This window comes from Sinocyclocheilus rhinocerous, unplaced genomic scaffold (assembly GCF_001515625.1).
Source record: "Sinocyclocheilus rhinocerous isolate Xijiao unplaced genomic scaffold, SAMN03320098_v1.1 scaffold1919, whole genome shotgun sequence".
Classification (NCBI taxonomy): domain Eukaryota; kingdom Metazoa; phylum Chordata; class Actinopteri; order Cypriniformes; family Cyprinidae; genus Sinocyclocheilus; species Sinocyclocheilus rhinocerous.
In genome coordinates, this window is record NW_015646355.1 from 318,517 (window position 1) to 324,162 (window position 5,646).

Genomic DNA, 5,646 nt, shown 5'->3' on the forward strand with positions numbered 1-5,646 from the left:
GGAGAAATGAGCAACAATGATGAGTGTGTGAATGTGTTGCATATATACGCCGTCATGGACTCTAGATTACAGTGGAAACTCAGTGTCATGACCCGCAGGCGTCTGAATGACGCACTGAATCTGAGATGATTTATGTGCAGTACCTGCTTGTAAAAGAGCCGTGACTGAACACTACCATATATACACCTAAGCTAACAGAGAGCTGCAGGTAAGACACTATGACAAAACTTTTTAAATAACACTTTTTCAGATTTTTCTCAGATCTTTTCACATGGAGGGGCCCGTCATTGTCCTGTTATTACTGTGTTTTAATAGTTCAGTCAGGTTCATTAGCGCTCAGACAACAGACAAATCTTCTGATGAGGCAAAGAATATCTCATGGAAACTACTGAACACCACAGCAAACAAAGCCCTGATGTGCTCTGGACCAGCACGGATCAAAGACGCCTTCAAGTACATCAACAGCATTGTCTCATGTGAGATGATTTATGTGCAGTACCTGCTTGTAAAAGAGCCGTGACTGAACACTACCATATATACACCTAAGCTAACAGAGAGCTGCAGGTAAGACACTATGAGAGGATCAGTCTATAAACGGACAAATATCTCATGCAAAACTTTTTAAATAACACTTTTTCAGATTTTTCTCAGGTCTTTTCACATGGAGGGGCCCGTCATTGTCCTGTTATTACTGTGTTTTAATAGTTCAGTCAGGTTCATTAGCGCTCAGACAACAGACAAATCTTCTGATGAGGCAAAGAATATCTCATGGAAACTACTGAACACCACAGCAAACAAAGCCCTGATGTGCTCTGGACCAGCACGGATCAAAGACGCCTTCAAGTACATCAACAGCATTGTCTCATGTTTCATATTCCTGTTTGGGATGGTAGGAAACGTGACTCTCCTCAGAATAATCAAAGAACACAAATGCATGAGAAACGGACCCAATATTCTCATCGGCAGTCTGGCTTTAGGTGACATTTTGCACATCTTGATTGGTATACTATCAATATTTATAAGGTAACTTTGCTGAATTGTTTTGTGCATTAAAAACTTTGGAAACAGGATGATATAATTAATTCGTTGTGTTTTGCAGCTGCTGGCGGTGGACTGGCCGTTTGGTGTCCTGCTCTGTAAACTGGTGCCATTTATTCAGAAAACCTCTGTTGGGATAACAGTACTGAGCCTGTGCACTCTGAGCATAGACAGGTAAGAGTGTTTAGTTACTTTTTACTGTATACAGCAAGTCTGTTACCATGTCTTGAACATTGAGATAGATTTTTTTAGTTGAGGGGAGATGCTGTCACAATTGTAATGGTTCTTTTATTTAAAGAAACTAAAGAGAATTTAAAGGGAATTAAAGAAATTAATCATATGCCTAAATGGCTCTGTTAAATTTTCTTGTCTCACATATTTAATTAGAAATATAGGCTATTTTCTATGAAAGCCAATTTCTATGGATGCCTGTTTCAACCACGGAATAAAAAAATAAAGGCAATTTGCAAAATTTTTATGGTTCAGACTTTTTTCCTCGTAATTGTGAATTTATACCTTATTCCATTTCCAACTTTTATTCTCAGAATCGCAAGAAAAAGTCAGAATTGTGAGATATAAACTTAGAATTGCAAGAAAAAGTCAGAATTATCTTTATTTGTCTATATTTAATTTATATATATATATTTAATTTGTATTCGGTGGAAAGTAAAAAAGGTAATTGCAAGTTTTTATCACACAATCCTGACTTTTCTTCTTGCAGTTCTGATAATGAAAGTCAGAATTTCAAGATATAAACTCATAATTTTGAGTGAAAAAGTCAGAATTCTTGCATGTTTTTTTCCCTCTGAAATCTGAATTTACACCTTGCATTTTTTTTAATTTACGCCATAGAATAAAATTTAAAAAAATATAATTGTGACTTTTTTCTTCTCACAATTCTAACTAAAATGTAAATATGTATAATTGTGACTTTTTTTCTTCTCACAATTCTAACTTTTGTTCTTGCAAATGTAAGTTTATATTTTACAATTTAGACTTTTCTCACAACTTTGAGTCTATATATCGCAATTCTGAGAGTCTCAAAAATGTCTCAGAATTGCAGTTACCTTATATATATATTTATTTATTTATTTATTTATTTATCCTGTCGTGGAAACAAGCTTCCATAATTTTCAGTTTGCAACCTCAAAATTTGACCAAATCCTACTGGATTACCTGTCACTTACATTTCTGTCATAAAACAGCTGTCAAATATTGAATAATTACCTAACATCTTATCTCACACATTCACTGTTAAAATTTAAGCATCTTGCTGGAATTCACACTAGTCTTCTGTGAACGAAAGCCTTAGAAACTCCTTCAATTTGATTGGTCATCTCCAAAAATTTGACATTGATGAGTGCTGTTAAACTGCTGAAGCAGACCAGCCAAATAAATAAATTCTGAAAATTGTTTTGTAATCCTATAACAACACAGTAATGAAGTGCAGCAGAACTGCATCAATGGGATCCAATGTTGTCCTTAAGTGATTATTTAAATCTAAAGGAGAAATGTTTGTTGTTCTGAAGGTACCGAGTCGTCGCATCCAGGAATCGTATCAAAGGTCTCGGGTTTCCCAAGTGTACTGCTATCAAACTGTCTTTAATATGGACGATATCAACATTACTGGCTGTTCTGGAGGCCATCGCGGTTGATTTGATTGTGATGGATCACAGAGGCGAGCATCTGCGGATATGCCTCCTCCATCCTGTACAGTCCACTCCATTCATGCAGGCAAACTGAAAAATACTGCAACAAAAGACTACAGAAATATACGGAGCCCCAAAGGGGACATGGGGATGGGAGGAAAAGTGCTTTTTGCATTCCCCCAATTAGCGCAATGACATAAAAGTGCACAAGACAGACGCAGATGGATGATTTCCAAATTGACCAAAGCAATCTACCAAGAGCAGCGCAAATTAGCGTACAGTACGATCCCATACGTTCCTCTGAGAAACTTTGCGTTCGCCACAAAACTGCATTTTCTTTCAAAACTTTGCATTCACTTTTAAAACTTTCGCGTTCTTTTACAAGAAGTATTACGCTCCCCTAGAAACTTTGCGTTTACCTGTAAAACTTTTGCGTTTTTTAGCAAAGCAATAGCATTCCTCCGAGAAACTTTGCTTTCACAAAAGTTCACAACGCATTTGCTCACTATACTTTGTGTTTGCTTGTAAAACGTTTGCGTTTTATCGCTAAAGAATTGCGTTCCCCTGATAAACTTTGCATTCTCTCACAAAACATTTACATTCTCTTGTAATACTATAGAATTCCTCTGAGAAGCTTTGTGCTTGCTCGCAAAACTTTGGGTTCGCTTGTAAAACTTTTGCATTCCCAGCAAAAGTATTATGCTCCCCGAGAAACTTTGTTCACCCGTATAACGTTGCATTTGCTTGTGAAACTTTGCGTTCGCTTGTAAAAATGTTGTTCTCTCTCTAAAGTATAACATGCCCCGAGACACTAGGCATTCTCTCACAAAACACTTGCATTATCTAGGAAAACTATAGCGTTCCTCAAAAAAACTTTGTTCGCTCACAAAACTTTGCATTTGTTCGTGAAACTTTGCATTCATTCCTAATTTTTTGCGTTCTCTCTGAAGTGTTACATTCCCGAGAAACTTTGCGTTTACTTGTAAAACTTTTGCATTTTTTAGCAAAGCAATAGCCTTCCTCCGAGAAACTTTGCATTCACAAAAGTTCACAAAGCATTTGCTTGCGAAACTTTGGTTTCGCTTATAAAACGTTGCATTTGCTCGCTATACTTTGTGTTTGCTTGTAAAACTTTTGCGTTTTATCGCTAAAGTATTGCGTTCCCCTGATAAACTTTGCATTCGCTCACAAAACATTTACGTTCTCTTGCAAAACTATAGCGTTCGTCCAAGAAACTTTGTTCGCTCATAAAACTTTGCATTTTCTCACAATACTGTTTGTGCTCGCTTGAAAAACGTTTGCATTCTCAGCAAAAGTATTACACTCCTTGAGAAACTTTGCGTTCGGTCTTAAAATTTTGCACTCTCTTGCAAAACTATAGCATTCCTACGAAAAACTTTGCCTTTGCTCGCGATACTTTGTGTTTGCTCATACATTTTTTGCGTTCTCTTGCTAAAGTATTTCGTTCCCAAGAAACTTTGCATTTACTTGTAAAACTTTTGCGTTCTCTCACAAAACATTTACATTCTCTTGCAATACTATAGAATTCCTCTGAGAAACTTTGCGCTTGCTCACAAAATTTTGCATTTGCTCACACACTTTTGGGTTTCTGGCATTTGGCCTTCTCAGCAAAAGTATTATGCTCCCCGAGAAACTTTTTTCACTCGTATAACGTTGCATTTGCTTGCGAAACTTTGCGTTCGCTTGTAAAAATATTGTTCTCTCTCTAAAGTATAACATGCCCCGAGACACTAGGCATTCTCTCACAAAAAACTTGCATTATCTAGGAAAACTATTGCGTTCCTCCAAAAAATTTAGTTCGCTCACAAGACTTTGCATTTGTTTCGTGAAACTTTGCATTCATTGGTAATTTTTTGCGTTCTCTCTGAAGTGTTACATTCCTGAGAAACTTTGTGTTTTCTTGTAAACTTTTGCATTCTCTTGCAAAAGTACTACGTTTCCCTTAAAAAGTTTAAAACTATATTTAGGTGGTCTTGCAAGTGAAGGCAACATTTTTCAGTGGAATGCAAAGGTTTTTGTGAGAGAACACAACAGCATTAAAATAAAAAAATGTTGTTTTCACCATTACCACCACATCCCTTTAGGTGCTCCAAAATAATAATATGTTGAAGGAATATTTCACCAAAAAATGAACTTTATATACCTAACAAGAGCATTTCTGAAGGTTTTTCACACAGCTCTTTTCTGTAAAACAACTTTGGGAAAGATTCTTCTTTTATGTTCCTCAAAGTCTGAATTTGAAGTGAATAAATAATCACAATTTCAACTATTTATATAAGTGTAGTCAGATGGACTACATGCAATAAAATCATCAATACAAATAATAAAGCTCTGCATGTCACGAGAAGCAATAATTCACTATGATGTCTGTGAGGAACTTTTGATATAGACAGCAGTGGCTGCAATGAAAGTGTGATTTCCTCATCAAACAGCTCGTGGTTTGAGCTCAGATCTGCTCGAGAGTCTAATGATGACATGCTTCCTTTGAAATAATGTCAAGTTCATCAGGAACTCTCTTTTTTCTCGTTCTAGTTTTATAAAATGGCCAAAGACTGGTGGCTCTTTGGGTTTTATTTCATCGTGCCGCTGGCATGCACCGCCGTCTTTTAGCATTATTGTGGCCAGCCTAAGGCACACCTGTGCAATAATCATGCTGTCTAATCAGCATCTTGATATGCCACACCTGTGAGGTGGATGGATTATCTCGGCAAAGGAGAAGTGCTCACTAACACAGATTTAGACAGATTTGTGAACAATATTTGAGAGAAATAGGCCTTTTGTGTACATAGAAAAAGTCTCAGATCTTTGAGTTCAGCTCATGAAAAATAGGGGCAAAAACAAAAGTGTTAATTTTGCATTTGCTCACACACTTTTGGGTTTCTGGCATTTGGCCTTCTCAGCAAAAGTATTATGCTCCCCGAGAAACTTTGTTCACCCG

At 36.7% G+C, this 5,646-nt stretch overlaps 1 pseudogene; it reads left to right on the forward strand.

Annotated features, from left to right (window-relative positions):
• The first annotated feature begins 415 nt into the window (after positions 1-415).
• LOC107707561 (endothelin B receptor-like) lies at positions 416-5,318 on the forward strand (annotated as a pseudogene).
• Positions 5,319-5,646: the final 328 nt, after the last annotated feature.